The following is an 11,401-nucleotide window of genomic DNA, read 5'->3' as shown; positions in this document are numbered from 1 at the left end:
TGGGACAATTGGTTAAGCTGCTCTTGTTGTCATCTCAACATGTCCTTTAACTCTGAGAACTCAGATCTCTCAATGGGGCTGCAAGTGACTGGCCTAGGACCCCCGTACACTGCGTACTGTACACCATGAATAGATGGAACAGAGTGACTGCACCCCCTAGTGCTCCCCGGCATGCCCTCATGCTCCCACCTGATGGCCTCTGCTCGAAGCTCTAGCAGGGTTACAGTTGGCTGGTGCCATATGAGCTGCTTAAGCTCCCTCCGTAGGCCACCATCAAAAACATGCTCCAAAAATTGATCACACAACAAGACCTCAGCATTCACCAAGCCATCAGGTGCACAATTCTTGACTTTATCCATGAGGCTGATTAACGCCAAGGAGAACTCCAACAAAGTTTCGCTGTCCTGCTGCTTCCTTGAGAAGAAGGCTTCTTGCAGGGCTACATACGATTGGGAGCACCCATACAGTTCTTGGAGAATGCTTTTGATCTTTTCGGGGTCATTTCTATCTGTGCTGGGGTGATACTTAATCTCCTGTCTGGCCTCCCCCTCTAAGTGATTAAACAAGAAGAATGCCTGGTCCTTCGCGGAAGGGTGGCATGCCCGCATGCAAGATTCTGCCTCTTCAATCCAATCACTTATCTTCCTTCCTGACTTCCCTGTAAACATTGGGCATTTTCTGTCGCGGGGAACAAACACCAATCTCTCTGTCCCTGAGCAATAGAAGTGGTGGATGCATCGCCTGGATGTGCCGGACTCTGTCGTTTTAGTTTCTCATTGTCAGCTTTCAGCTGTGTCACCAATTTACGGAGTTCCTGCAATTCTTCCTCCATGTTTATAATCAAAATCGGCTTACCGTGTCGCCAAGGGTTTCAGTCCACTGCCAAAGGAACGCAACGGCCAACTGCCACACCAGGCCCACTGCTGTTCTTGCCAACGCACTCACACAGACAGAAAAGGAGAGGTTAATTGAAATGCCTAAAGTGAAAGCAAAACAATTTTAAGTTTTAACACGAACCACCATGCAAACAACCACTTTTACAAATTCAAAACAATAGTCTCTGGTGTTTAAAAAGTCAATCCTGCTGACCACGCCAAATGTGTCCTTGGGCAGAAAAGCAAGTGTTGACTAAATTTGACCTTAAGTAGAAGAGCAATTGCTGACTATGCCACCAGGGGACTTTCACTCCAGGAATATTAACCAGAAAACACTTCACAATGTTGACACGCAAGGTTCGTTTGACTAAAGACACCAGAGTAACAGAGAGTTCAAAGCATGCGTGCTTACCGGCCACAGGTAAACGGGAAGAGGTGTGACAGGAAACAGCGAGGGGGGGGACGGGTCGTCGCGCCTCCAGAGTTCAAAATCACTCTACCATAAATAGGCTGGCGATGCACGCCATTGGTTGAGGCTGCCCCAATTACTAAGGAGCACTTAACTCAGTGCATCTCGCCACAAGTGCTTGGCCCTTAGAATAGTCCTAACTCCCCCCCCCCCCATGGCGTTCCTGCCAGTATGTAATTAGAGTTTATTTGTTTGTCCACAGCTTCCTGTCTCTGGTCCTGGAGTGTCCCTGCCCTGCAAATTTAGTATTTTACTTATTTCACTGGTCAGAAAGTCAAAATGAGAGATTTCCTTGAAATTACAGATGTTTAAAAGTCATAGAGAAATGACAGAAGTTGAGTTTTTCACTTTAATTCCATCAGCATTCAGACTGACTACAGAGGAGATTCAGAGGTGAGTAGCATTATAAAGTTATTTCCTTGCTATCTTTATGCATCATGTGGATTGTTTTTCTGACTGTAGAGATGAATCTCATCACTAATCCAGCATTTGGTGTTATTTCTCCTCCAGTCTCCTGCAGTGTGTACAGTACACTGTGCTCCAGAGTCAGACAGTTTTATTGAAACATCACTGAGTTTAAACACCAGAGTGACAAAGAAAACTAACTGTAACAGAGGCCAGGTAATTCACACTAGTTGACTGCGCCACCCAAAGGAGGTTCACCACAGACCAACTTACTAACCCCTTTTTTTTTCTTACTTCAATAGACACCCAGGTTCATTCACACTTCAAGGAAGAGACACAAGTTCCACAAAAAAAAAATTCTTTTCAATCAATTTTTAAATTCAAACACACATACACTTAATCTTGGGAAACTGTGGTAATCCACAGAAACACAATTGGGGTTCTCCACCCCTTTACCAAATACAATACAAAAAAATGTTACTCAGGGCGGCTGCAACACCCACATACATCCAAAACAGGTACCTACACTGCTTATCAGAAGCCTGTGCAAATATTAGAGGATAATTGGGGGCGGAGCTGAGGCTTACCATGGCAATCAGAACAAAAGAAAAAGGAATCACAGAATACACACCACTCGCAAAAGAAATAAACACAAAAAGAATAAAATAAACACCCATCATGCAACACAGCAAGAAAAGTGAAAAAGGATCCACCACCCCAAAATCTGCCTGCTGGTTGCCTAGGCCCAACCACACCTGTCCAAAATATATAAAAGAGAAAAAGAGCTTAAAACATAGGATTTAACACAGTGCATACAATGTCAATACAAAACCAACTGGCACAGTACAAACTACTTACCTTAACTATGTCGAAGCTGCTTGCAAAGACACTCCAGCCCGCTGTAGGGGTGCAGACACGCTCATTAAAAGAATGAGGTGAACGACTGTCAGTCAACCACAAACACTCACACACACACCAACACATACACCAAACAAACAAGACAAACAAAAAAAAAAAAGAACAAATAACCATTATTACATGTGATCTCATACAACCATTAAATCAAAACATGCGTGACAGACAGTCTTCTGGCATCTGTAGAACTCAAGGGGCAATACGACCCATCCACATCAATAAGAGGCAGCAAACAAAATGGGGCTACAGTCCAACCCCAACAAAACAGCAGCCTGGGGTAGCGTGGAGTTGCCCTAGATGCTGGCCACTGCCCGCCCTATAAACATTGAGTACAAACCGATTGTTACTAATACTACTATACTGCCACGAAATGTTACAAACATCCGTATGTTACCATACAGGCAAGTTCAATGTGCCCGCATCGACAAGGCAAGCACACGGTATAGACCCTTTTCAGTCACGTGACCTTCGTAAACGCGACCGCCATTTTGGACATGTAGTGGACTTCGGCTCGAATCAGTTTGAATGCGAGGAAGGTGACAAACGAAAAACATAAAAGAAAAAGGAGCGAGATACAGAAAACACCTTCACTATCCAGCGACGTAGGGCATTTACAGGGCGAGCAGAGGGAGAGGTATTTGCAAAAATTGAGGTTAGCAGGCTTAGAGAACGACGTTTACCTGCTTCCACCAGGATTGTTCACTGACGTACGGAAGTACACGAAGCCCTCGTCTTTACCTGACTTTGGCCCACATGATCTGTATACCTATGTCGTTAAAAACCCATCGCCATACACATACACGCCAACGTCCAAGGTTCCGGAGCGCGCTCCGGCTTGCTCCAGGAGTGCTCCGGCTGAGGTTCCGGAGCGCGCTCTGGCTTGCTCCAGGAGTGCTCCGGCCGAGGTTCCGGAGCGCGCTCCGGCTTTACTGGATTTACTAGTTTACTGTAATTATGATCTGGCAGCTATTTACACCGGATCCAGTGTAAATAGCTGCTGGAGCCAACGTCCGAGAATTAAGCAGCGCGCTCTGGCTTGCTCGCCCTCAAATTAAGCAGCGCGCTCCGGCTTGCTCCCGGAGTGCTCCGGCTGAGGTTCCGGAGCTCGCTCCGGCTTGCTCGCCCTCAAATTAAGCAGCGCGGTCTGGCTTGCTTGCTCTCAAATTAAGCAGGGGGCTCCGGCTTGCTCCGGAGCAAGCCACTTAATTTGAGGGCGAGCAAGCCGGAGCGAGCTCCGGAACCTCGGCCGGAGCACTCCGGGAGCAAGCCGGAGCGCGCTGCTTAATTCTCGGACGTTGGCTCCCGCAGCTATTTACACTGGATCCGGTGTAAATAGCTGCCGGATCATAATTACAGTAAACTAGTAAATCCAGTAAAGGAAAAACTTGAGACTGAAAGGTTTTAACAGTCATCCAAATGACTGAATGTAAACATTGCTACAGTAACATACCAGCTATGATGTTGTTGACATTAGCTAGTCAACAATAGCTACTACAGAAGAACAAAGAGGTTACAATGGGTTATTTCGGCCTATTTGGTTACACACTCGCCGCCACAGAATGTTAACAGCAATGTAATGCCTTTTCTGGCTAATTTTATTCGTCTTACCTCCAACAAAGTGGTCACTACACAAGCGCTGGTATGTCGAGGGCTGCCAATCTGTTAATGGCCGCTATCCATCTTCTCCGTCGGGATCCGATAAAATGATAACCCTGCCTTGTTTGTTGATGGTTACTACATCCAGGTGCACAACAATATAGTGGCATGATGGAAGTCTTGCTGAAAATAAACACTTTCTTTGCTGCCGTTCCTCAATGCTGGCTGTGGTAAACTACTGGTAGTACACGTTCAAAATGGCGGCCGCGTTTGTCGTGACGTCACGTGAAAAGGGTCCATAGACGCGGTACGTACCGCATGTGTTTTGAACTGAGCTGCAATGTACCCAAACGACCACCAGGTAGCACTTGGGAGCACTCGCCCAAGACATCAAAATCCTCCGGCCCCCCTCTACTCGCGGGGTAGCCTATTTGCATATGAATAGCAGCGAAACCGCTGCATCAATGGGTAGCCTATTTGCATATGAATAGCAGCGAAACCGCGCGTGGTCCGAGAATTGCCTGGCTTGCCTCGAATTTCCTCACTCAGTATTGGATGAAAACACTACTTTTAAACCAAAGAAATCACTCGTGATTGGTTGGCAGATGCCACTAGGCCTAGGCTATTGGTTACCCTGGATAATCATAACCACAACCTATATTTTATATATATATATATATATATATATATATATATATATATATATATATATATACATAGGCACCGGGTTCATGTCAACATTGGGGGGGCAGAATTATGTTCTTGCACCATGACGTCATGACGTTCAGCAGTGTAACTTACAGTAGTTGAAAGAAGCGTTTGTAACTCATATTCGTTCATTTCTTTTCACCGTTGCAAGCGGGATGCGCCCACATTAACGCTAGCTTATGATGCACTAAAAAAACTCACGACTTTAAAACATTAAATGAATCACAATTTATTCAACAAATTAATTTAGTTCAAATTTTCTTAAAGATGAAATCGACAGACAACTGACAACAATGTAGTGCAAAAGTGCACCAAAAAGAATATAGTGCAAAACGTGCACCCAAAATGCTTAGTTAAACTGAAATTCAAGGCTCCCTCGGCCAACCATTCTTGGGTAGGTAGGCAACATAAATTGTTGTTTTTTGCTAAGAGTTTATGGATATAACGAACTTATTTTAATCTAACAATCTTAAACAATCTATTTCATGGCCACAGAAATTACCAGTAACGAGATGGCAGTAAAACGTAATAAGAAATAGCCTATGTGTAATAGCCTACAGTACATTACAATCTGTCACTCCGATAGCCTACCGATCCTAAAACTTCGCAAAAACACCACTCCTTCTGTCGCAAGCGCTGATGAATGCATTGGTTATTTTTTTCAAATCAATCTGGTCTGTGTATTCCTTGTGCACGTATAGAACAGCCAGGTGATTCAGTCTCTGAGCAGACATGGTGCTCCGCAGGTAGGTCTTCAGTCTGCGCAAAGCACTAAAGGACCTTTCTGCTGTGCATGTGGTGACAGGCAATGTGTAGAACAGCTTTGTGGCTTTAACCACCTCAGTGAACAGCCCTTTCAAACCCACCTCGGATATGAAAAACTCTTTGATATCATGCATGCTGCGAATAGTTAGGCCACACGCTCTGCATGTGTCACCAAGCATTTCAAGCTGCACTTCCAAGCGACTTAAATCCACATCTTTGCAGAGAGCCGTACTGTCCCAGTCCAACGTCTCTGCATTTCCAGTGATTTTTGCCAGTAGTACGCGTTCTGTGAGTTCAGCACATTTGAAAGCTTCTGATGAGAATCTGTTGTTCAGGCAGGCAGTGCAGCTGTCAAGAACCTGGTAATACAAACTCTGAAAGTACGCCCTAGGATCAGAGTATGTGCGCACGTCTGTGTTGCTGGTCGCTCCGTCCAGGTATCTGCGTGGAGCGGGCCGCGCCTTTGGAAGCTTGGGGTCACCAACAACTGAGACACCCCGAGCGCTCTGCGCGACTCGTTCGTAGAAGGAGTTGAAGTACGCATCATTTCGCTTTGACAGCAAACTGTCCTGCAGGACGTCGATGTTCCTCTTAACATCTGAGAGTGACAGCTTTGGTGACTGGATGGCGGCATTCACTTGTTCCATCGGAGACATTACATCATTTAACAGCCAGAGAGTAAAATAAAATGAAAACTTGCAAAGCTGCTTCAGAAATCCACTGCTTTTGTCGCGAATGTCACCATGAGAATTTTCTGAAACATCATGCAGGTAGCTCGCTAGGCATTTGTAATTCTCAAGTACAGATGCCACGCTGTTGACTTGCATCGTCCAGCGAGTGGGGCAGAGAGGGCGTAACTTGTTGCCACCTGTAGGCTTGCGGAACGAGTCAAACCATGCCAGTCGCTTTGGTGATTCTCTTATTGTGTTGATTAGGTCTTTCACGACGTTCATGGCATCTCTGCACAACTTAGACTCTGCGACTGCGTCTTGAAAGGCTAAATTCATGTTGTGGGCATTACAATGGACGTACATCACTTCCTCCTGGAAAGCCCTAACCCGTGCCTGTACACCCGACCTGCAACCTGACATGTTGGCGGCCCCGTCATAACACTGTCCTCTGCAGTCTGACCAACACAAACCCATTCTGAGCAGTGCGTCGTTCAGGGCACAGAACAGTGTCTCAGCAGAGGTAGACTCCACTTCGTAAAATCCAATAAAGTCCTCAATGCTTTTCAGATCTTCGTTGACGTACCTGGCAAGGCAAAGATATATTTAGGCTATTTGTAGGCTATAATCCGCACATTTACCGAGAAAGTTCAAAATCAATGTGATTCCAAAATGGAAAAAAGGACAGCTAGGCCTATAATTTACGGGATAAAAAATATACGGGAAAAAAACGGGATAAAATGACAATGGGGGGGGAAAGGGGATAGAATAAGGACTAAATACGACATAAATCAGATAAAAGCCTACCTGATGCTAATGCTCATTTGCTCCCATTGGGTGATGTCCGTAGTTTCGTCCACTATTACTGAGAACAATTTGGCTTCCTTCACATCAACAAGCACCTGTCTCAGAACATCAAAGGCCAGCATTTTGATGATCTCATTTTGACTCTCGTGTGACAAGTACTTGAACTTGTCCTTCCTTTTCATCCAACTTCCCAGAGCCTCGTTATCGCCCGCTCTCAGCCTAATTAACTGCATGAAGTTTGACTCGAAGTCATCATGCCCTCTGATGGCCATGCCTTGCCAGGCCAGCAGCCACAAGGAGGAGATGACAGAGAGCAGAGCATCTCTGGCCTGCACCATCTTCTTTCCTTTCTCATCAGAGAGACGTTGCACAACATTCATGCCGCGCTCCAAACTCTGGTGTTTCGATACAGCTTCGCGGTGACACTGAGTCTTTTCATGCGCTCGAAATCTCTCTGGACCTTTTCTAAAATTGGTGAATCCATCAGAAAGGAACGTCTTCTCTTTCTTTGTTGAGAACGTTAATAGCTTCCTCACTTTGCACTCTTGGCATACTTTACAATAGGCTTTGCCGCTGTCATATTGAGCCAACTGTAAGTCGTCAGCCATTCGTCTCGGAACCGTCGCTGTGCCCTTTCCTTGTAACGTACCGGTACCTGAGGGGGATCTTCGGCTTCAACTTCAGTGGCATCGACTTCAGTGTCCACAGTCCTCAAAACATGCTCGCTTTCACTGCTGACTGATGGCATATTGTTTCGGATAACCCACTTGTCCATTTTGTTTCTATGTTTCTGCCACACGCAGAACTTTTTGCCTCAGCCTACAGTATGCTCGCGCTGCCTGGTTGCTACGCAATGAACCATTTTAAGGCCAGTTCAACGTTCTGAAAACTGGCAACTCTTTGCAACTCGGCGTTCTAAAAGCTGCACATTCACACCGCTTCAACAGCCTGCAACGGTTTCATTGTTGCCATAGACTTCTGACATGGATGCGGAGATGGTGTCAGTTTTAGGCCTACTCATTGCCATCGCGGCTCTTATTGTCGCGAAAAGAGTTAAAAATTATTTGAGTCGGTTTCAATCGCCAGTTAACATGAATTAGCCTAATCTGTAGGCCCTACTGTTACTACTTTTCACGTTTCAATATTGGGGGGTTTTTGCCCCCCCCAACTTTATCTTTGGGGGGTCAAAATGGTCCGCGCCCCCTGCAGTTGGCGCCAGTGTATATATATATATATATATATATATATATATATATATATATATATATATATATATATATACATACGGTATATATATATCTGTTGTGGTTATGATTAGCTATGATGCTGTATATTCATGTCATTGTTATCCTATCAATGACACACATTTATTGAGGAAGGAAAATTTGCAAGGAACGTTGTATCAAACAAGAGCTTTATTTTCAAAATCAGAGTAAGTACAAGACGTTAAAAAATAAATAAAATGGCAGCATTCAGTCAAAGACAAACAGTAGTTGCCTATACATTCTCTAGTGCAAGAGAGATGTGCAGGATACAAAACTAAACAAAAGCAAATAAGCACCGTATTTTAGTCCTACAGCTCCATGAAATGCATGCTTGCGGTCTCTGAGCTGTGGGGAGCAGGCGGCATCGGACCGACGTGCAGTCATCTGTGGTGGGTTGCCCTGTACGTTGGATCTGCCTCAAGCCTTGATTGCAGCGTAGCACAGAGTTCACTGAGCTCCGGGTTACGGGACGGCGGAGGCTTAACGATCCACCCAGACACCCCATCCACCACCCCATTTTCCTCATCCGACATCAGGTCTACGGTAGCACACTGCCATACATCCATCTTGTCCATAGCAAGGACACCTCGTCTCACGTCAAACAGCTGTAAAAACGATCGATAAAGAGAATAAGTACTGAGCAATGCACCGCGTATGGACACAACACATGAAAAACACTGAAAAAAAAGTCACATTGACCAAAACTGAAAAATCTTACCCTCTTTCTTCTGGAGCGACTGTGAGCCGGCTACTTCATTGCTTCTGCCTGCAATGAAAGATCAGGCTGCTGGTACCTGTAGCTCCTGCGTAAGGTTTTGTAATACGTCTTGCAGGCAGCTAGAAAAACAAATGAGAGTATGATTAACAACGTAGCAGTAGGCTAAGCTTAATAAGGGAAAGGAAGAAGGGAAGTGTAGACAGCAGAGAAAGGACAGTATAGGCTACCATAATATTTAGTGAAATAGTTGTTACTTACACACAATGTTGTCTTTGTCAGCATCATGAAGATTTGGATTTGTCGACAAAGCCCGCACTAAATAGCTTGTCACGGCTTCGTTATGAGGCGAAGTTAGTCTGTGAAAACAAGATGGCTACAGTTAGGATCAGGCTAGGATCTGCATCTATTAACGTATCTCATACAGAATGAAAGCATATTCTTTAAATCTTACCCTTGTGCCGGCTCGTATCGCCTAGTGTTTGTCTCCGAGTTGTGAAGACGGCGTACTGTTTCCTGTGAAAAGAACAAAACAATGTTTTTAAGTCACTTGTCCCTCATAGCTAGCTACTGGCTACTTTTAGCTTGAGCTAGCTGCTATGCTTATTTTTAGGCTATTTAGCTTAGCTAGCAGACACCGGACAAATTCTTACCGCAATCATGGGACTCTGCATCTGTCTTTTCTTCCTGGAGTTTGCGTTTTCCCCAAAGTTACGTCCCTCCTCGCAAATGCTTCAGTCCGCAATAACTTGAATACTACAGCAACCAGCTAGACTACGAGCAATCATGGCAGGAAAAACAATGTGAGGACAAACACTCATTTGTAGCGAGGAGCACCAGCTAGTGCGTACCCCACGTCACCAACTCAACCCCCAGACTGTCGGAAGTGATGCAGAAGGAAACAACAGGGCTACCAAGGCCTCAATCCAGTCTAATTATAACCAAATAAAAGCCCGTCCCATAATTTAAGTGAACCTGTTCCTCCAATCCAGGCAAATCCCAGGGGGATTATGAAATAGAATGCAATTCCACCTGCTACATAACCAATGAAGAAATATTTACTCAGAAAGTTGTGTTCTGTAAATATAACCAAGATTACTGTGTGTGTGTGTGTGTGTGTGTTCGTTCTCCAGCTGGTCCAGTGGTGAACTCCTCCGTGTCTCTGCTCCCTCCCTCCTCTCTGCAGCTCTCTGAGGGATCGGCTTCGCTGCTCTGCCTCCTCTCAGCCTATTCTCCACAGGGGGCGCTGCTGAGCTGCACCATGGATGGTGCCGAGGTGAATGAGGGGGTTCTGACCAGCACAGAAGAACTCTGCACCTCTCTGACCCTCTGCAAAGAACGCTGAGAAGAGTCTGAGGTGTTTGGCTGTACCGTCTCCCACCATGACACCACTCAGATCGCCTCGTTCTGAAAGAGCCGCTGTAAAGTCCACTAGAATAGAAGTGTACACTTTAAAACACACTTAGCAGACTGAGGTGGTGTCAGTGGGGTTGCTAAATAAAGCTTAAATGTGGAAATCATGTCTCCTTTTTCAATCGTGAAGTGTCTTTGACAGTGATTTGGATCAGCACCTTTAACAGCAGGTCGAGTGCAGTGCTGTGTGTTGTGCTTGAGTGAGTTCGACTGAAGAACCATGAACATCTGCTGAAAGTGTTGATCTATTCTGGGACTCAGAGCTGTTCATGCAAATGAACTGTTACTGCTTATTTCTCTGACTGGTTAGAATGTGCATCAAATCATTATAAAATCTAAGACATACCATAAAAATACACTAAAGAATAAACTGATATCAGAGAAAATATAAAAAATATGATTTCCTTTTTAAAAGAAATCTCTCTAATATTTGTATAAACCACAACAGGAGTCAAAAGACAGTGATAAACACAAAAACTGGAGACAGATCAAGAGAAAGAGAGAGAGAATCATATATCAAGGCAGTAATAGAGACATATTCAAGATCTAAAATCTTGTCTTATCGTTCACACACACACACACACACACACACACACACACACACACACACACAGTAAGATCAGGCTCCTATTCTAAAGGTCCTGTTCATACAAACCTCCTAGAACACAATATAGGCTTTAAGCATTTTAATTTATATCTCTTTGGATAAAAGCAATAAATGAGCAAATTAAATTTCAGGGATAAATATAAAAAGATTGAACTGGATGGGTAATCTGTGTATTGTGCTCCATCTTCCTGAA

At 44.7% G+C, this 11,401-nt stretch overlaps 1 long non-coding RNA gene across 1 annotated transcript; it reads right to left on the bottom strand.

Annotated features, from left to right (window-relative positions):
- Window positions 1-8,681: 8,681 nt before the first annotated feature.
- Window positions 8,682-10,672, bottom strand: LOC132874660 (uncharacterized). The gene is made up of 5 exons (XR_009651691.1): window positions 9,842-10,672; window positions 9,643-9,704; window positions 9,450-9,547; window positions 9,192-9,310; window positions 8,682-9,078 (listed from the first exon to the last, which is right to left on the bottom strand). It is a non-coding gene; the product is annotated as an uncharacterized LOC132874660 (long non-coding RNA).
- Window positions 10,673-11,401: the final 729 nt, after the last annotated feature.

The sequence above is a fragment of the Neoarius graeffei genome, chromosome 2, assembly GCF_027579695.1.
Source record: "Neoarius graeffei isolate fNeoGra1 chromosome 2, fNeoGra1.pri, whole genome shotgun sequence".
In the NCBI taxonomy this organism is placed as follows: domain Eukaryota; kingdom Metazoa; phylum Chordata; class Actinopteri; order Siluriformes; family Ariidae; genus Neoarius; species Neoarius graeffei.
Note: the sequence above shows the minus strand (reverse complement) of the source record. Positions and strands in the feature narration are given on the sequence as shown.